The sequence below is a fragment of the Macaca nemestrina genome, chromosome 8, assembly GCF_043159975.1.
Source record: "Macaca nemestrina isolate mMacNem1 chromosome 8, mMacNem.hap1, whole genome shotgun sequence".
In the NCBI taxonomy this organism is placed as follows: domain Eukaryota; kingdom Metazoa; phylum Chordata; class Mammalia; order Primates; family Cercopithecidae; genus Macaca; species Macaca nemestrina.
Genome location: NC_092132.1, coordinates 40,233,010 through 40,254,982, shown reverse-complemented (window position 1 = coordinate 40,254,982; position 21,973 = coordinate 40,233,010). Strand labels below are relative to the sequence as shown.

The 21,973-nt window shown below is 36.8% G+C and overlaps 1 long non-coding RNA gene across 1 annotated transcript in view; it reads right to left on the bottom strand.

The window, feature by feature from the left end:
* The window catches only part of LOC139355657 (uncharacterized), a 47,983-nt gene extending 28,889 nt beyond the window's left edge, over nucleotides 1-19,094 (bottom strand). Inside the window, exon 1 of the long non-coding RNA XR_011606473.1 lies at nucleotides 18,835-19,094. This is a non-coding gene — a long non-coding RNA (uncharacterized lncRNA). The remainder of the gene's footprint in view (nucleotides 1-18,834) is intronic.
* Between the last annotated feature and the right edge of the window lie 2,879 nt (nucleotides 19,095-21,973).

Sequence of the window (21,973 nt, the reverse complement as noted above, 5' to 3'; positions counted from 1 at the left end):
AGCAAAAAAATATAAAATTAAAATAGAAAATGCAATGAACTGCTTAAATAATAGCTAGACACAGCTAAAAAGGGGGTGAGAAAATGGGGAGACAGATCTCAGAAAAAGCCCTAAAATGCAACCAAGAGCAGTAAGAGGTTGGACACATGAAAAACACTTAAGTGAAGTGGACAATCAAATGGAAATATTGAGCATTCATCTAAGTTTGTGTGTGTAAGAATGGAGAGGGAAGAAATATCTTTGGGAAAAAAATAGCAGCAAATATCCAGAACTGAAAAAGACATGATTATTCAGATTGAGTTCTGAGTAAGAGAAATAGAGCAGAAGTCTTCTTCACTGAGGGAGTTCTCTTGACTTACTCAGTAACTCAGCTAATCAGTGGGTTTTCTCCATTCTCTCTTGCCAGTTCTTATAGTCACTTACAACTAGGCAGTGACTATATGGTACATCAGTGCACTCTTGCTCCCACCAGTTGAATTCTATTTTATTTATTTAATTTAATTTATTTATAGTTTTTGAGATGGAGTCTCGCTCTGTTGCCCAGGCTGAAGGGCAGCGGCGCAATCTCGGCTCACTGCAACCTCCACCTCCCAGGTTCATGCCATTCTCCTGCCTCAGCCTCCTGAGTAGCTGGGACTACAGGTGCCCCCCACCATGCCCGGCTAATTCTTTTTTGTATTTTTAGTAAAGACGGGGTTTCACTGTGTTAGCCAGGATGGTCTCGATCTCCTGACCTCGTGATCCGCCCGCCTTGGCCTCCCAAAGTTCTGGGATTACAGGCGTGAGCCACCGCGCCTGGCCTTGAGTTCTATTTTTAAAAATTCAATTTTGTTTTGTCTCTGTTAAGATGAGTTGCACATGTTATTTTTATTATCCAGACCAATAAAATATCAACATAAAACAAAAAAGTTGTGTCAAGTAAAGCTAAATTGAATGTTTTGGGAGAATTCCGTAAAGGTATGCCACTTAAATAAATTAGCTCTAAAATTGGGTTTTGGAAGGAAGTCAAAAGTCATAAATATCCGGAATATAGTGAACACAACTGCTTCCTACAATGTCTTTTAGTTTCTTGCATTCACTGTAGAGAAACTGGAATTGGAAATTGTAGAGAATGCATAATGCACGTAGTTCATGAAGGAAAGATAACATAAAAATGAGACCAGTAGGCCTGTCTCAAAGGAAGGGACTTGTCTATTTTAAAACATTTCCCAACAGTATAAATTAAATGCTTAAGATAGCTGGAGTGCAATGGCGCAATCTCCACCCACTGCAACCTCTGCCTCCCAGGTTCAAGCGATTCTCATGCCTCAGCCTCCCAAATAGCTGGGATTACAGGCATACACCACGTTCAGCTAGCTTTTTGTATTTTTAGTAGAGATGGAGTTTCACTGTGCTGGCCAGGCTGGTCTCGAACTTCTGACCTCAGGTGATCCACCAGCCTCGGCCTCCCAAAGTGCTGGGAGTACAGGTGTTAGCCACCAAGGCAGGCCTAATTGTTGTTTTAAATGATTCCCATCTTTTAAAAATTTTCCATTTCTCCAGTGAGCTAATGCTATAATAAGAGATCTTCCTCTAAAAACAAGAACTACAGGATATCAAAGTCAGGAACAAAAAGGAAATTACTTACCAAGAGGAAAAAAAAAATTAGCAGAGTTCAAATCAGCAACTGTATCTATGATTCCACTGCCAAATCTAAGGTCATGATTTCCCCTATACTTCTTCTAGTAGTTATAATTTTTAGCCCATGTATTTAGGTTGTTTACCAGCACCATTTGTTGAAGACTGTTCTTTCTCCGTTGAATGGATGTGGCAACCTTGTCAAATATCAATGGGTCATAGATTTATAGATTGATTCCTGGACTTTGAATTCTTTTTTCTAAATTTATTTTTTATTTCAATAGGTTTTTAGGGAGCAGGTGGTGTTTACTATATGAATAAATTCTTTAATGATGATTTCTAAGATTTTGGTGCACCCATCACCCAGGCAGTGTACACCGTATCCAACATGTAGTCTTTTGTCTCTCACCTGCCTCCCACCCTTTCCTCCTAAGTCCCCAAAGTCCAATGCCTCATTCTTATGTCTTTGTGCTGTACTCTCAATTCTATTCCATTGTTTTATATGTCTGTTCTTATGCCAGTATCACACTGCTTTGATTACTGTAACTTTGTAGTAAGTTTTAAAATTGGGAAGTGCGAGTTCTCCAACTTTGCTTTTCATTTTTTAATGTTGTTTTTGCTATCGAGGGCTCCTTGCAATTCCATATGAATTTGAGAGTCAATTTTTCCATTTCCGCAAAAAAGGCTATTGCAGTTTCAATAAAAATTGCCCTAAATTTGTAGTCATCTGAGGTACAGACTAATATCTTAACAACATTAAGTCTTTCAGTTCATGGACACAGGATATCTTTCCATTATTTTAGGTCTTCTTTAATTTATTTCAGCAATGTGTTACGGTTTTCATTGTACAAGTCTTTCACCTCCTTAGCTAAACTTATTCCCTGATATATTATTCTTTTAGATACTATTGTAAATAAATTTATTTTGTTTTCTTTGTTGAGTGCTCATTGCAAGTATATAAAAATGCAACTGATTTGTGTCTATTGATCTTGTACCCTATAACTTTCTTGCATTTGTTTATTAGCTCTAGTAGCTTCTGATGGATTATTTGGGATATTCTTTTTGTAGGATTATACTATCTGTAAATAGAAATATTTCACTTTTTTTTTTAAATATCTGGATGCCATTTACTTCTTTTTCTTGTCAAATTGCTCTGGCTAGAACTTCCAGTGCAATGTTAAATAGCAGTGGTGAAAGAAGCCATCCTTATCTTGTTCTTGATCTTAGGAAGAAAGCTTTCAGTCTTTCATCATTGAATCTTTCATTATGTTAGCTGCAGGTTTTTCATAAATGCCCTTTATTATGTCGATGCACTGACATAAAAATATAACACTATTTGGGTATTTTTAAAAACAGAAGAAAAGGTCAGAAAACTCAGATATTTCAAAGGAAATTGAAATTAAATTATTCCAATATCCTCAGATTTTTCTGAAGGAGATAGACAATTGATCAACACTTGTAGACTTTGTTACGTATTCTTTTAGTGCTTAATTTAAGTGTTTAACATGCTCACTTGACTTATCAGAGTCTATATAAATGAGGAGGAAAATGCAGGAAATAAAAAATAAACATTACGCGGATCAAAGGAATTTTTACAAAGAGAAATTCTAAGATTTGCTTTTTAAAAATTCAATAGCATGTAACTGAATAGTATATAATTATGAAGGGGACATCTGGAATATATTGAGAAAACGTGAGTTAAATAGATGAAAAAAATGTACTAGGAAAATAACAGAAAAAAAGTTGTCCTACAGTTTTAATAACAGGCACAATGGGCCTTATGGAATTTTAGTCTACCTGATATTGGAGGGATGCAGCTCCCAGAGTCAATGACAGCAGGAAGAGGACCACTGGGAACACCAGGAAAAAAGGAAGCTCAGAAGGAATTCAGGAAGCAGGAAACATTGCAACACGCTTGGGCAGGAATAGCCTGGTCAGTATGTTGCCACAGCTGCTGCTGCTGTCATCACCTCTGTTACTGCTGCTACTGTGAGGATTCTGGCCTTCAAAATTTCTAGATGTCTTGTTTCACTCACGTACAGTTCAGAGTCTCGGGAGCACACTATAATGGACTGGTATGAAGGCTTGGATTCTATGGTGGAGGCAGGCAGTAGGAATTGGTCTCTGGCCAACATGATCAATTGTGGAAAGCAGAAATTCACCAAAAAGTAACTGGGGAGACCTTATGAAGAATAATATATGAGAATTTTTTAAAGTGTCTGGAAAGAGATGAGAATTAGAAGCAATTACTAATATAGAAGGAAAAGGATAGACCAATCAGAATTTTAAAAATTCTACACATTTATTTAGATTTATGCATATTTTATGATAAAATTGCACTCATGCATGGCTTCTGTATTCTTTAAAAACAGGTCCTAAATTATATTTAAAAAAGAACTTTTGCCTTTAAGAGTTGGAAGTATCTACTCATAGCACTTTTAAACTTTCATGGGAATAATTGATGAAAATCCTGCTTCAGCAAAATTCAAGGAAGAAGAAATCTTCCTGGGACTGTACAAATTTCACTGTTGGCTAATCTACTTTTTTTTTTTTTTCCTTGAAATGCATTGGCTTCATCTACCTTTAGAAGTTCCTTCTGTTGAAAACTCTAGATGATTTTTTTTTCCTCCCTCTGAAGCCAACTAGATACTTTGTAGTCAAATAAATTGTCAGAAAAATTGCTGAATCTGGAGATTTTGCTGTAGTGAAAATGTGGCCACTGCCTTCTCAGAGTAGCTCACCATTTGGGATTATATATGAAAACCCATGTAAAATAAAAGCTGTCAAAATGACAAAAAAATTATGTCATGCTCGAATTATCATTTTTCTGTGGAAATTTTGTTTTATATGTGTGTAGGGGTGTTGTCTGTGTCTATGTCTGAGAAAGTAGGAGCAGGGAGAGAGAGAGAAACAGACAAAGAGAGAAAGACAAACAGAATGACTCACTTCAACTCCGTAAGGCCGATGTAGCTATTTGTATTTCAGGATAAACAATCTGGAGTATAAAATGGACTTCAATATGTACCTTTACTAATAATACTTATCTAACACTCTAACTGAAGTTAATTATCTATGACATAAATCAGGAGAGTCACATCTTGGAGGTTTCTTCTGTGATACTTGTGGATCCATTCACTGGTATTTGATTCATTCATTTATCCCTTTAGCAAATCTCCTTTAAGTGTCTCTTGTGTGGTAGTTTTTTTTTTTCTTTTTATTAGTGGTTTTTTTTTTTTTTTTTTTTTTTTTTTTGAGACAGTCTCGCTCTGTCACCCAGGCTGGAGTACAGTGGTGCAATCTTGGCTCACTGCAACCTCCGCATCCTGGGTTCAAGCGATTTTCCTGCCTCAACCTTCCAAGTAGTTGGGACTACAGGCACAGGTATGTGCCTCCACGCCCAGCTAATTTTTTTGTATTTTTAGTAGAGATGGGGTTTCACTGTGTTAGCCAGGATGGTCTTGATCTCCTGACCTCGTGATCCACCCGCCTCAGCCTCCCAAAGTGCTGGGATTACAGGCGTGAGCTACTGTACCCAGCCGTGTGATAGTTTTTATACTAGACAATAAGGACCAGAGTGAATCAAACACAGGATGAGGAGAAACACACAAGAAGCCAGGCAATCAATATAGGACAATGTGATCTGTGCTAGGATGTTCAGAAAACTTGGGGGGCTCAGAAAGAAGACAATTACTAGATGAGTGAAGATTTGGTAAAGGAACATGTTAGGGTATGTCAAGAAATAAGCGAATGGAGTCTAAGGGATAAAAACTCTAGTAGAAAAAGTAAAGAAATTTTAAGTAACATTAATTGATAGGGTATGATCTCTGGGAGATTCTGGGGCAATGAGGCAGAGTATTTTAGGAATATCATTATTTCTAGTGGGTAGGACAGATTTCTGCTTGTAGCATATGTGATTCTGGGTTGATTAGAGGGGAGCTGTAATGGCCATCAGCTGTTTTCACTGTCCAGTGTCTATTAACCTTCTTTCAGGGAACCTTAACCTGAACCCCATTCCATTTGGGGAATTAGCTCCTTCCCCACTTCCGGTCCCTTGGGTTTTGTAGAATCTGACACACATCTTGTACAAACATGTACATAGACGCATATATGCACACTCACACTCTCAGCCTTCCTGAGGGGAGCACAGGATCTTGGACCAACCACTACTGTTCCTGCTTTCAACTGTCGTAATTGGTCTAGACATGGTGTGTGACTTAATCAGAACTAAAGTAGAACTTATTTGGTAATTTCCAGGGAAGAGGTATTCACTTTTTTCTGTTAGGCTTGAAGCCTGGAGAATGCTGGGGCTGGAGCTCCAAGCAACCCCTTACTGTCATGTGGCACTTGAAACTGAAGCCAGTATGACAGAAGGCATAGTAAAGAGATGGAGAGAAACCAACTCCTAATTATATTTTCTGGGCCCTGAATCCATTCTTGTCATTTTATGTGAGCCAATAAATTCCCTTTTTTGCCAGAGTTTAGTTGTATTTTCTTTCACTTGTAACTAAGAATCCAATTGATGCAGCCCCCAAAGAGGAAACAGTAGGGTGGAGAATGGAAGAGAACAAGCTAATATTTATTAAGCAACTATTTTGTCCCCACCATGTAAAGCTAAGTACTGCTACTTTTTGTTTTTCAATGAAGTTCACAATATTCCAGCAAACTAAATGACAGAACCCATTTTAACCCAAAGGTCTGCCTAATTCCAAATTCTATTCCTTTTACATAACACTGTGCTATCGGTTTGGGCTTTACTCCAGGCCAGCATTTCCAAAACTGTGTTTCAGGGAATGCTAGTGTTCTTTGAGATGTTAATAAATGTTATGTGGGGAACAATTCTATTTTTGTCTTAGAAAGCCTTAATATAGAAGAAAATATCAAACATCTTTATGTATTGATGTTTTTGCTTCATATGTCTGAGGTGAATCAAATGGTTTGATGAGACATCACCCACAGAATGAATTATGGATGGCTAAAAATTATACATTGGTGCACAGGCAATGTTTTCAAAATATGCAGTTGATATGGTTTGGCTCTGTGTCCCCACCCAAATCTCACCTTGAATTGTAATAATTCCCACGTGTCAAGGCTGGACCAGGTGCAGATAATGAATCATGGGGGCGGTTTCCCCGCTCCTGTTCTCATGATAGTGAGTGAGTTCTCGTGAGCTCTGATGGTTTTACAAGGGGCTTCCCCCTTTGTTCAGCACTCATTCTTTCTCCTGCCACCCTGTGAAGAGGTGCCTTCCACCATGACTGTAAGTCTCCTAAGGATTCTGCAGCTTGAGAACAAAGTAACACAACAATGTACTGATTTATAACTTTTATATCTTTATTTGAGGACTTAAGTTGGTGCGTCCAACTTGTTCTGGGGATCTTATTCTATATATGCTATTAGAGGTTTATACCACACGTGGCTATGTGGCTGTCAAAGGGAAGTTTTGAATAAAAAATCAAACTCTAATTGTTCTCAAATAAAACAATAAAGAAAACCAGAATTATCTAAGTGAATGTGATTAATGGCAACTATAAACCCACCCTAAAAATTGTGAGGTGAACTTTTTAAGTAGAAATAATTACATATTTTGGAAACTGCCATTTTTAAGCATTAAAACACTAAATTTGCGTTATTCTCTTTGCTACAATTTACTTTTGAATAATAAGAATTTTGGAATATCCTGGAAGTTAGAGAAAATATTGGAATATATTTGATGCTGTGCTGAAAATGGAGATCTGACTCAGGAATATTCTTACTATGTGGTAACTGCATGAGAAAAGACATAGAAATGCTGTTCTGTTACAAAGGATGCATAATTTTATGCCATGTTATGTTATAAAAATGTATAAATATGGTTTACTTCATGTAGATATTTTAATTATTTTTGTTCTTAACTTTTAAAAACAATTTAGTATCTTTAAAGGCACTTTAGTTCAGTTATAAAATTTTGAAGACATACAAATAATTTATCTTTCTTATAGAAATTATTTCACCTGAGACCCTTTTGGTTGTCTTTTACAATGTAAGGGAGACTTTTATTTTTTGTATCTATTATTCGTTTTGCAAGTGGAAGGAATTGCGTGATGATTTTTCTGCCCTTAAAAATGTGAGGAGGTTGTGTAGGAGGCTCCTTATTCTACTGCCACATCTCTGGACAGTCACTGCCCTGCCCTCTATCAAAGGGACTTATGAGAATCTTGTGCTGTGGACAGCTTGGATACTTTCCTCACAGGCTCAGTTGAAAGACAATGGAATACAGTCTTGTCTGCTGGATGATCAATGTGAAATGGGTTGCTTCTCTCTGAGAGGTTCTAGACAGGGCAAGTTTCATGAACTTGCCACCTCTGCATTTCATGTAATGCTGAGCTGCTGCTGTCTTGAGATTCTTAATAATTTTGAACATGGTTCCCTGCATTTTCATCTTGCACTGTGCCCCATAAATTATATAGCTGTTCCTGCTTATAGGAGCTGAGTGCATATAGTAAATAAAGTGGACAAAGAATTGTTGTTTTCATGAGATTTACATTCTATTATAGGAGAGAGAAAATAAACAGCATAAAGAAGTATGAAATTTAGAAGTTTTTAAATAGGAGACTAAAACGTGTGCATATATATGGGTAGAGTTTGAAATTTTAGACAGGGTGACTAAGAAGTCTTTAATGAGAATGTGATATTTGAATAATGACCTGAAGAAAATGAAGGAGTAAATCACACTAAGATGTGATAGAAAAGTCTTCCAGGCAAAGGGATCAGCTTGTGCAAAGCCTGAGGGAAGAGGGTACGTAGAACAGTAAGCTGACCAAGGTAACTGGAGAAGATAAATGAGCAGAAGAGTAGTTGAAGATGAGGTCAGAGAAGGTAATAAAATCTCTGAATTTATTCGACGTGTAATGGGAAGCCACAGAATGGTTTGGGCAGAAGAATGACATAATCCAAAAGAATCACAGTGGCTGCTGTGTTGAGAATAGACTGAGGGAACAGAACTGACTGGATAAGAAGAATAGCTAATGGCACCGCAGTGAAGACGATGTAAGTTGTCCACTCAATAGAAACTACACAGTCTGTGGCTCATACGCTCCTAGATGCTGTTGAATCATGAATCTTGCTCTAGTGGGTGCTAGAGTAGAGGTGGATTTTTCTAGATTTTAACTTGACTTCTGTCTTCTGGTCAAGTCATCTTATCTCAGGCCCCTTGACCTTTCTCCTTCTATACAACCTCTCTATATCTTAACACTCCAACTGGGAATCCTTTCCAGTCTGTAGGCAGAGAGAAGTTGGGTCCTACCAAACAGTTTACACATCCAAACAGTCTCCTACTCGAAAGTGAGCTGGCTACTTAACCCAAGCCTCACTAGTGAAAGCTAGGAATAGAGCTGTGGGAAAAAAAAAAAAAATAGGTCAATGAGAGCTGGGCATGGTGGCTCATGTCTGTAATCCCAGCACTTTGGGAGGCCGAGGCAGGTGGATCTTCTGAGGTCAGGAGTTTGAGACCAGCCTGGTGAACATGGTGAAACCCTGTCTTTACTAAAAATATAAAAATTAGCTGGTGTGGTGGTAGGCACCTGTAATCCCAGCTATTCGGGAGGCTGAGGCATGGCCGTGTTTCCTGTTGTGTGGGAATGTACAACATATTAGCAGGATACCACAGGAAGGGCATATGCATACATGATTCCAATGGGCTGGAAGTTCATGAAAAGATCCCATCTCTTCCCCTTTGTATTTCCTGATCACCATTGTTTTCTGTACATTTCTTCTTTTTTTTTTTTTCTTTTGAGATGGAGTTTCACTCTTATTGCCCAGGCTGGAGTGCAATGGAGCGATTGTCGCTCACTGCAACCTCTGCCTCCCAGGTTCAAGCGATTCTCCTACCTCAGCCTCCCAAGTAGCTGGGATTATGGGCACGCGCCACCATGCATTTCTTTACCCACCAGGCTGCCGTGGCACTCACCCAGGCATTCACTCTATATTTTATCAAGCTCCAGTGCTCAGTGCACATTTGATAATTGTAAGTACAAGACCTCAGTTTAAAATTTCTCATAGAGAAAACTTGATTGACCAAATTTGGGTAAAATTTCCGACTCTGACTAAGAAAGTTTTAATCATTGGGATCAAGATCAGCACAGCTTTATGGGAGTGGTGGGTCATATAATTTATTTTTTAAAAGTTTTGCCTGAAAGGAATGCTGAGGTTCCCTAGATTACTGTCTAATCATTTTATGCATTCTATTGTATACACAATAGAAAAAGGTATTTTAGAACCTATTCTACAGTTGTGGAGTCTATACAGTCTAGGGATATACATGTAGAGGAAAAGTGATTTTTAAAATTTTTTTTAACTTTGGATTATGGCAAAGACTAACTCACTCTATAACTCTGTCTTGACATTGTGATAAATTTCACTTAAAAGTAAATCAGCTGCTTAGATGACCACATTAATTAACATGATCAAGTATTCTTTTTTAATCATATACACTTGGGAGCAAATGTTTTTCAACTTTTATTTTAGATTCAGGGGGTACATGTACAAGTTTGTTAAAATGGCATGTTGCATGATGCAGAGGTTTGGAAGACAATTCACTCCATCCCCCATGTACTGAGCATGCTACTCAAAAGTTCGTTTTTCAACCTTTGTCTTCCTCTCTTCCTCCTGCCTCCAACAATTCCCAGTGTCTAATATTTACATCTTTGTGTCCCTGAGTACCCAATGTTTAGCTCCAACTTATAAATGAGAATGTGCAGTATTTGTTTTTCTGTTCCTGCTTTAATTTGCTTAGGATAAAGGTCACCAGCTGCATCCATGTTACTACAAATGTGATTTCATTATTTTTATGGCTGCATATTATTCCATGTTATATATGTATCGCATTTTCTTTATCCAATCCACTGTTAATGGGCACCTAGATTGATTCCATGTCTTTGCTATTATGAATAGTGCTGTGATGAACATACGAGTGCATGTGTCTTTTTGGTAAAACAATTTGTTTTCTTTTGGATATATACTCAACTATGGGATTGCTGGTTTTAATGGTAGTTCTGTTTTCTGAAAAATCTCCAAACTTATTTCTTGGAGAAAAAAAGAAGTCTCCAAACTGGTTTCCACAGTGGTTGAACTAATTTACATTCTCATAAACAGTGTATAAGTATTCCTCTTTTTCCATAACCTTGCCAGCACCTGTTATTTTCTGCCTTTTTAATAACTATTATGACTGGTTATTATAAGTCATAATAGTTGACTTATGATGGAATCTCATTTATGGTTTTGATTAGCAATCATCTGGTGATTAATGATGTGGGGCATTTCTTCATGTTTTTTGGCCACTTGTATGTCTTCTTTTGAGAAGTGTGTTCATGTCTCTCTCGTTTTTCAATGGGATTTTTTTTTTTTGAGTTGTTTAAGTTCCTTATAAATTCTGGTTGTTAGACCTTTGTTGGATGCATAGGTTATGTATATTTTCTTCTATTCTCTGAATTATCTGTTTACTCTGTTGATGGTTTATTTTGTTGTGCAGAAGCTCTTTAGTTTAATTAGGTCCCACTTGTCCATTTTTTGTTTTGTTGAAATTGACTTTGAGAACTTAGTCATACGTTCTTTCATAAGGTCGATGTCCAGAAAGGTGTTTTGCTAGGATTTCTTCTAGGATTCTTATAGTTCAAGGTCTTACCTTTAGGACTCTAATCCATCTGAAGTTAATTTTTGTATACAGTGACAGGTAAGGGTCCAGTTTCATACTTCTGCATGTAGTTAGCCAACTATCTCAGGACTCTTTATTGAAAAGAGAGTCCTTTCCTCATTGCTTATTTTTGTCAAATATGTCAGAGATCAGATGGTCATAGGTGTGTGGCTTTACTTCTGAGTTCTCTATTCTTTTCCATTGGTCTACATGTATGTTTCTGTAACAGTACCATGCTGTTTTGGTTACCATAGGCATATAGTATAGTTTGAAGTCAGGTAATGTGATGCCTTCTGTTTTTTTTTTCTTTTTGCTTAGGATTGCTTTGGCTATTCAGGCGACTTTTTGTTCCATATGAATTTTAGAATAGTTTTTTCTACGTATAGAAAAATAACATTGATAGTTATATAAGAATAATGTTGAATCTCTAGATTGCTTTAGTATAACCATTTTAATGATATTGACTCTTCCTATACATGACTATTGAAGATTTTTCCGTTTATTTCTGTTGTCTGTGATTCCTTTTAGCAGTGCCCTGTAGTTCTCCTTGTAAAGCTCTTTCACCTCCTTGGTTGACTGTATGTCTAGGTATTTTATTGTTTTATGGCTATTGTAAATGGGATTGCATTATTGATTTGACTCTCAGCTTGGTTTTTGGTGTATAGAAATGCTACTAATTTTTATAAATTGATTTTGTATCTTGAAACTTTGCTGAAATCATTTATCAGTTCCAGGAGCCTTTTGGTGGAGGTTTTAGTATTTTCTATGCATGGAATCATATTGTCTGCAAAGATAAATCATTTGAATTCTTCTTTTACTATTCAGATGCATTTTGTTTCTTTCTCCCGGGTGATTACACTGGCTTGCACTTTCAGTGCTATGTTAAATAGAAATGGTAGGAGTGGGCATCTTCATCTTGTTCTAGTTCTCAGGAGAAATCCGTCCAGTTTTTGCCCATTCAGGATGATGTTGGCTGTAGGTTTGTGATAGATGATTCTTATTATTTTAATAAGATGATAAGATGGCTCTTATTTTCTTATTATTTTAATAAGATAGTAAGATGGCTCTTATTAACTTATTATATCCCTTTGATGCCTAGTTTCTTGTGGGTTTTTATCATGAAGGGATGTTGGATTTTATCAAAAGCTTTTTCCTTGTCTATTGAGATGATAATATTGTTTTTGTTTTTAATTTTTTTATGTGGCGAATCACATTTATTGATTTGCAAATATTGAATCAACCTAGCATCACAGGAATGTAGCCTACTTGATCATGGTGAATTAACTTTTTAATGTGTTGTTGGATTTAATTTGCTAGCATTTTGTTTAGGATTTTTGTGGCAATGTTCATCAGGGATATTGGCCTGCAGTTTTAATTTTTTGTTGTGCTTTGCCAGGTTTTGTTATCAGTGTGATGGTAGCTTTGTAGAATGAGTCATGGAAGAGTCCTTCCTCCTCAGTTTTTGGAATAGTTCCAGTAGAATTGGTACCAGCTCTTCTTTGTATGGCTGTTAGAATTCGGCTGTGAATCCATTTGATGAAGAGTATTTTTGATTGGTGGATTTTTTATTACTACTTCAATTTTTGAACTTGATATTGGTATGTGATATAGTTTAAATATTTGTCTTAGCCAAAATTTCATGTTGAATTCTAATCCCTAGTGTTGGAAGTGGGGTCAGATGGGAGGTGTGTGGATTATGGAGGTACATCTTTTATGAATGGCTTGTGCCATCCCCTTGGTGATAAGTGAGCTATTGTTCTCAGTCCACATAAGATCTGGTCATTCAAAAGTGTGTGGCACCTCCCACCCGCTCACTCTTTTTTGATCCCGCTCTGGCAATATGACATGCTTGCTTCGCGTTTGCCTTCTGCCATGATTGGAAGCTTCTTGAGACTTCCCTAGAAGCTGAGCAGATGCCAGCATTATGCTTCCTGTAAAGCCTGCAGAACCATGAATCAATTAAACCTCTTTTCTTTTATAAATTACACAGTCTCAGGTATTTCTTTATAGCAATACAAAAACAGCCTAACACGTTCTGTTTAGTGTTTCCATTTTTTCCTGATTCAATCTTGGGAGATTGTGTGTTTCTAGGAATTTATCCATTTCCTCTATATTTTCTAGTTTCTGTGCATAGAGGTGTTCATAATAATCCTGAGCGTCTTTTTTTATTTTTATAAAATTGGTTGCATGTCATCTTTGTCATTTGTGATTATGCCTTTTTGGATCTTCTCTCTTTTTCCCCCCTACTGGTCTACTGATCTTGTTTATCCTTTCGAATAACAAACTTTTGCTTTTGTTAATTCTTTGTATGGATTTTTGGATCTCAGTTTCATTCAGTTCTACTCTGATATTATTTCTTTTCTTCTGCTAGCTTTGTGTTAGGTCTGTTCTTGTATTTTTATTTCCTCTAGTTGTGATGTGAAATCGTTAATTTAAGATCTTTCTAACTTTCTAAGGTATGCATTTAGTGGTATAAGCTTTCCTTTTAACACTGCTTTTGCTACATCCCAGAGATTTTGGTACATTGTGTCTCCCTATTCATTTATTTCAATGAATTTGATAATTTCTGACCTAATTTCATTGTTTACTCAAAAGCCATTCAGGAGCAAATTGTTTAACTTCTATGTAGTTATATAATTTTGAGAGATCTTCTTAGTATTGGTTTCCATTTTATTCCACTGTGGTCCAAGAGTATGGCTGGTATTATTTCAGTTTTTCTGAATTTATTGAGACTTGCTTTATCACCAAGCATGTGTTTGATCTTGTTACTCTGTGTGCAAATTAGAAGAATATAATACTGTGGTTGATGGGTGCAGTATTCTTTAGATGTTTATTAGGACCAATTGGTCAAGTGTCCAATTTAAATCCAGAATTTGTTTGTTTTCTGCCTTGATGATCTAGCTAATACTGTCAGGGGAGTGTTGAAGCCCTCCACTGTTATTTTGCAGATGTCTAAGCCTTTTTGTAGGCCTAGAAATACTTATTTTATCAATCTGGATGCTCCAATTTGGGTACATATGTATTTGGGATACTTAAGCCTTCCTGTTGAATTGAATACTTTATCACTATGTAACACCCATCTTTGTCTTTTTTAATGTAGTTTGTTTAAAGTCTGTTTTATCTTATATAGGAATCATAAACCTTGCTCTTTTTTTGTTGTTTGTTTTCTGTTTGCATGATAGATCTTTCTCTAATGCTTTACTTTGAACCTGTGGGTATCATTACATGTGAGAGTGGTCTACTGAAGACAGTAAGTGGATGAGCCTTTTTTTTTTAAAATCCAACTTGCCACTCTGTACCTTTTAAGTGAGGCATTTAAACCATTTACATTCAAGATTATATCGATATGTGAAGTTTTGATCCCGTTGTTAAGTTGTTAGATGGTTATTTGCAGTTTTTATTGTGTAGTTGCTTTATAGAATCTGTGGGTTAGGTACTTAAGTTTTGTTTTGTTTCCAAGTTTAGAATTCCCTTAAGTATCTCTTATAAGGCTGATCTAGTGGTAACAAATTCCCTTAGCACATGCTGGTATGAAAAAGATTTTATTTCTCCTTCACTTACGAAGCTTAGTTTGGCAGGATACGAAATACATGGTTGGAATTTCTTCTCCTTAATAATGCTAAAAATAGGCTCCCAATCTCTCGCAGCTTGTGAGATTTCTGCTTAGAAGTCTGCTATTAGACTGATGGGGTTCCCTTTGTATATTACTTGATTTTTATCTCTGTCTGTGAGATTTTTTTCTTTCGCATTGACCTTGGAGAGTCTGGTGACTCTTTCTTAATGATGTTTGTTTTGTGTAGTATCTTGCAGGTTTTCTCAGGAATTCTTTTTCTGGATGTTAATCTCTCTAGCAAGATGAGGAAAATTTTCTTGAATTACTGCCATGTGTTTCCAGCTTGTTTACTTTTTCTCCTTTTCTCTCAGAAATGCCAATAATTCATAGATTAGGTAACTTTACAAAATCTCATATTTCTTGAAGAGTTTTCTTCACTTCTAAAAATTCTTTTTCTTAAATTTTTGTCTGACAGGGTTAGTTCAAAGGACTGATCTTCAAGCTATGAAATTATTTCCTCTGCTTGGCCCAGTCTATTAATAAAGCTTTCAAGTATATTTTGATATTCCTTAAGTGAGTTTTTTAATTCTAGAAACTGTAATTGATTACATTTTAGGATGTTTATCTCCTCCTTTATATCCTGGATTGCTTTAGAAGTTTCTTTGTGTTGATTTTCAACTTTGTCTTGGATCTCTTTGAGCTTCCTTGCAATCCATACTTGGAATTCTTTATGTATCAGTTCTGAGTTTCCATCTTCCTTAGGGACCACTGCTGGAGAGCAAATGTGATCTTTTGGTGGTGACACAACATTCAGGTTTTTCATGATGCCAGAATTCTTGTGCAGGTTCCCTTTCATCTGGAGATGCTGGCACTTCCAATTTTTGGCATGATAGATTTTTCTTTTTCTATCTTTCCATATAATATTATTATTTGTTTATTCTTTCCTTTTTCCTTTCTTCCCTCCCTAGAGGGTGTGAACTTAGAAGATGCTGGGTAGGGTCTTTTGGTTTTGCTTCTATAGCCCTGTGCACTGCTGATGGCAACTTTTATATTGGGCTATGCAGTGTGACCTACAAACCAGCAGATGATACTTATAGGGAGAGCTGGCTGCAGTCAATGTGGCTGGCTATATGCTTTTTACCAGGAGAAGCTCTCTGTTACCTCAGGCAATGGGCTTATTTGTGGAGTTCACAGTGGTCTTATCTCCCTGCTCAGTTCTGAGGGAGCAGGGACCAAGATTAGCAGGTAAATCCGCCTCCATGTGCTTCTCCAATGGCAAGGAGAAGTACTAGCACTAAGGGAGAATCCAGTGGGTGGCTACCAAGTGCCCAGAGGTGTGCCTAGACATGGAGCTGGTAAACCTCAGCCCCAAGTTCTCTGCATGGGGATGAGGGGCATCCCAACTTTTAATCCATGAGAGTGGGTGTACCAGATACCTGGACATATGCCTGGGTGTGTAGCAGAGAGGTCCACCTTTCACCAGAATCTCTGCACAGGAAGGGTGGGGCAGTACAGGCTGCTGTTCTGGGCAAGTGGCTGCCCTCCATGCCTGAAGATCTGCCTCAGTCTACAGCAGAGAGGACCCCCCCCGCACCCAGATCTTTGCTCAAAAAAGGCAGTTTTTCTCAGGCTGCTCAGTTAGGTGAGGTGGTACTCCAGATGCCTAGAGATTTGCATGCACATGGAGCAAAGAAAGACTTAATGCACCACAATCTAGGCCCAGGAAGGGCAGGGAAGCTCAGACTGCTAAACTAGGTGAATGGGCACTCTAAATGCCTGGATATCTTCCTGGACACGGAGTGGAGAGGGCCCCAGTGAACCTTGATCTATGTTTATGAAGTGTAGGACAGTCATGCTGATGATTCAGGCAATCAGGTGCTCTAAATGCCTGGACATATGCTTGGGGGTGGAGTGGAGATGGCCCCATTTCACCATGATTTCAGGGAAGCAGGCCAGGGCACCCAGCAATGGCACCCACAGACTGGTTCCGCGTCACTGAACTGGCCCTACCTGCAAGTCTCACTGCCTAGGACAAACTGCAGCTGTAGCAGCTTTCCCCACCCTAGACTTGTCACAAGGAAGAGCACAATTCTAGCGCCACTACGCGGCCCCAGAGCAGGCACTCCAGTGTCTGGCCCGAGACTCAAATGCCTGTTTGAGCCATGCTGCCAGGTTGCCAAAGAATGGCTGACCAGATTATGCAACCAGATTAAAAATGTTGTCCTCCTCTCAATGCCGGGTGTAGGAAAATGTCTGACGTTCTTCCCACTGTCTTTCCCTCATGGCATCTCCAAGCTTCTCCTCAAGTTAGTTTCAGGGTTTGAGAGTAGCAAAGTGCTCTCCCTTGGCCTGGGTTGCTCAGATCCCTAGTGGAAAGGTGAGTCATATTGGGCAGCTCTCTGCATCTCTTACATACTGAGGCTTCACTTAGTGTTGTCAGGCAGATGCCATCATAGGGCTGTTTGTCAGCATTCTCTCTGAGATCTTGGGTGCTTTTCATGATTTCAGTAGATTCCTGTGTTCCTTCTTGAATTAACACTCACTGAGTTTATCTTTATTGCACCATCTATTTCCAAGTGGCTGAGGCATGGTAAAAGCATATAATCTATCATCTTGGGAAAAAAATGGAAGCAAAATTAGTAAGTTATGACTACTATGTTGTGGTAATAATATAGATGTATTTTTGTTTAAAGCCAAACTTTTTTATGTTGTGTTGTCATTGTTGTGGGGTTTATTTGTTTACTAAACTCTGCAAGAGATAAAATCAGATTACAGTATAATATTTGCTGTATGAGATATTTTCTTCTACTAATTGCAAGCTAAAAATAAGTTAACCAGTGGCTCCCTATTAGGAACTTAAAAATACAATTTCAAATATTTCTTATAAGCACTAAAGAGCTGTAAACCTCTCCTTTGTATATAATGATGGCAAACAGCTCAATTTTTTTCTGAGCGATTTTGTTTCCTTTTCTGAATGGTAAATTTAGTATGCTTAAATAATGTACTACAATTAATCTTGAATGATTATATCAAAGGACACTTAGGTTATTTTATTTATTTCCAAGAGTATTTCTTGTGTTTAGTTTATGCTTGCCTATACTTGATGGAACATACATGAATCTATCTATTCTGTAGTACCAACACTGAATAACAAAAAGGGTGTTTGGCAGATGAGTAGACAAATATTTAGAAAGCATATTCTGCTTAAAATTTTAATTTTCATAGAGTCATAAGTAATCAACTCATAACTGACCTATAACTTAATGTCGATGTCCCAAAGCTACAGAGAAGGTGCATAGGAAAATAAGAAAAGAGATGTAAAAAGAAGTACTTCTAGACACATGAAATTTCAGTACGACAAACAGATAAATCTAAAACTTCCTTTAGAATTATTTTCCATCTATAATTTGACTTCTTATCAGCATCACTTGTTGATATCACACAATAAAAAAAGACTTCAAAATTCAGTGGGCAACATATTTAGAATACAAAATTCTAACCCCTGCCTGATACTAATCAGGAGTAAAACCAAAATAAAATATTTTAAGGCTTTCAAATCTTGAATTTACCTCTCATGATCCTTTTCTGAGAATGGTTCTTAATGATATCATTTGTGATAATGAATCACAAAACAGAAACAGAAACTAAGAAAGACAAATTGTGCAATATAAGAAGTGAGGAAATTCACCCTGGAAGCTAAAGAAAACAGACTCTAGAATGACAGTGTTTGGTAAACGTAGAAAATAATTGGGAGTCTTAGAATAGGAATTCAGTGGGCTACAAGACAAATATCTTTAAGAAGAATTAAATGGACATCAGCAAGGTGATTGAATAGGGAGCCCCAGGCTCTCCTTTCTCTAAGGAGAAATGAATTAAACAACAAGACAGATCATTTCCCTTTGTGAGAAATCCAGAAACCTAAAAGGTTCCATCATCCCAGGCAAACACAAACCCAGCTGCACCAATGCCAGTAGGAAGATTCATGGCAAACACTTACCATAGACCCTCTTCCTTAGTGCAGTGCAACTGGGAGAAAACTCCCAGATCTCAGTTTCTCCCTTGGAATGGAAATAGAAGACTGAAATATGTGTCCAATGTTTTGACTTTTTCGGGAGCTGCCTAAGGGACTGTCTTATGTCCTGACTCAATAAACACTGACAGGAAAGGGTGCCAAGTTGAGAACTGCTGGGAACAAAAGCAAAAATTTGGACCCCTCACTGGCCACAGTCCCTTCCTCTGGCTCAGTAAATAAAGAGTAGAAGAAAACCTCTAACTCTTCACTTCCTCCTGGAGAGGAAAAGAAATAAAACCAGCAACCAAATTTCTGGCTTTTGGCAGCCTACCTGAGAGGACTAGTTTTTATCTTGCTATCTCAGAGCCATATATAAGAAGCCCATAGCTAACATCTTACTCAACACTTAAAAACTGAAATACTTTCATCTCAAATCAGGAACAAGGCAAGGATGCCCAATCTTGTCACTTCTATTTAACATAGTTCTCGAAGTCCTAGCTACAGCAAGTAAGCAAGACAAAGAAATAAAAGGCATTCAAGTCAGAAAGGAAGAAGTAAAGTGATCTCTATTAGTAGATTACATGGGTACACAAACAATTCTCAAAATTACACACACACACACACACACACACAAACCTGTTAGAACTAATAATTGAGCAATGTTACAGGATCCAAAATTACCATAAAAATTACTTACGTGGCTATACACTGACAATGAAATATCCAAAAAGAAAATTAAGAAAACAATCCTACTTACAATAGCATCAATAAATATAAAATACTTAGGAATAAACTTAACCGAAGAAGTGAAAGACTTCTACACTGGAAAACTATAAAATATTACTGAAAGAACTAAAAGAAGACACAAATAAATGGAAAGACATCCCATGTTCATAGATTAAAAGACAAGATTGTAAAAATATCCATATTGCCCAAAGAGATCTACGGGTTCAATGGAATCCCTATCAAAATCTCAGTGGCATTTGTTGCACAAATAAAAAAGCATCCTTAAATTCATGTAGAACCATAAGAGAGCTGAACTAACCAAAATAAATTTCAGAAAAAAATAACAAAAAAAAGGCCTCACACTTTGTGACTTCAAAACATATTACAGAGTTATAGTGATTAAAAATACGTATATTGGACTGGCATAATTACAGACATATAGACCAATGTGACAGATTAGAATAGCCACAAAATAAATCTACATATATATGATTAAAAAACATGACATCCTTCAACAATGATGTCAAGATGTCATCCTTGTTGACATCCTTCAACAAAGATGTCAAGATGGCACTATGGGAAAAGGATAGTCCCTTCAGCAAATGGTGTTGGGAAAAGTGGACATTCACATGCAAAAGATAGAAATTGGACCTTTATTTGACACCATACACAGAAATCAATTCAAAATAGATTAAAAACTTAAATGGAAAACTTTAAACTCTAAAATTCCTAGAAGAAAACATAGGAAGAAGTGTTCATAGCATTAGCCTTCGCAATGTTTTATTGCATATGACACAAAAAGTACAGGCAACGAAAGCAAAGATAGACAAGTACAACTACAACAAACTAAAAAGCTTCTGTGCAGAAAAGGAAACAGTCAAGAGAATAAAAAGGAAACCTACATAATGGGAAAATTATGTGCAAACTGTATATCTGATAAAGACTTAATTTCCAAATGTTATCAGGAAATTCTGCAACTCAAAAGCAAAACAAAACAAAAAACCAAATAACTCATTGAAAAATAAAGGAAATAATACATACAAATGTTCAATAGATACATGAAAAGATGTTTAACATCATTAATCATCACGAGAATGTAAATCAAAAACAATGAGATATCATCTTACACCTCTTAGGATGACCATAATTTTAAAAAAAATTAAAAAATAGCAAGTGTTGACAAGGATATGGAAAAAGTAACCCTTGTGCACAGTTGGTGGGAATGTAAAATAGTGAAGCTGCTAAGGAACAGAGTATGGAGGTTTCTCAACAAATTAAAAATAGGACTTCTATCTGATCTAGCAATTCCACTTCTGGTATTTACCCAAAAGAATTGAAAACAGGACCTTGAAGAGATATTTGCACTCCCATGTTCGATTGCAGCATTATTCACAATAATCAAGAAGTGAGAACAACCTAAATGTCCATAGGCAGAAGAATGGCTCTATCTATCTATCGATGTATCTATCTATCTATCTATCTATCTATCTATCTATCCATCCATCCATCCATCCATCCATCTACCTACCTACCTACCTATCTTTCCACACAATGAAATATTATTCAGCTTTTTAAAAAAGGAACATGCTATATGCTACAACATGGATGAACCTTGAGGGCATTATGCTAAGTGCAATATTCCACTCTCAGAGAGACAAATCCCACATGATTCTACTTATATGAGGTATCTAAAGTTGTTAAACTCAGAGAAGCAGAGGGGAGAATGATGGTGGCCAGGGGCCGCAGAAATGGACAGATGTTTAATAGGTATAAAGTTCAGACATACAAGATAAAAGGCTTTTGAGATCTGCTGTATAACAATGTGCATATTATTAATAATGCTGTATTATACACTTAAAATTGGTTTAAAGGATATATTTCTTATGTGTTTCTTTACTACACAAAGAAAGAAGAATGAAGTGAATTCTAAGCAATAGAAAAATTGACAAAAAAGATATCACTGAAATGGTGACAACAATAAATTTTTCCCTAAACAGCGAACCTAAGACTAATAACAACAAATTAGACACTCCAGGAAAAAAAAAAAAAGAAAAATGTATATAAAACTCATTGTCAAATATTAGGCAAATGGAAACTAAAATAGTGCAAATTTTGAACAATTATGGAGTCTCAATAGATATTAGGTTGATGTAAAAGTAATTGTGGTTTTTGCCATTTCACCTATATATTAGAGTCATGTTCTTTTGATCTGCTTGACAGTCTTACTGGTAAACTTATTGTAAAAGAGATAAATCTTAGCACATTGATTACATACTAAATCTTATTTACAGTCATAATATAATTGTTGCTTTTCAACTTAAAAATTTAATGTATGGACAAAGCAGAAGAATGAAATAATGCTGTAGGGCAGATTGTAAAATTTTCAACTTTGATAATG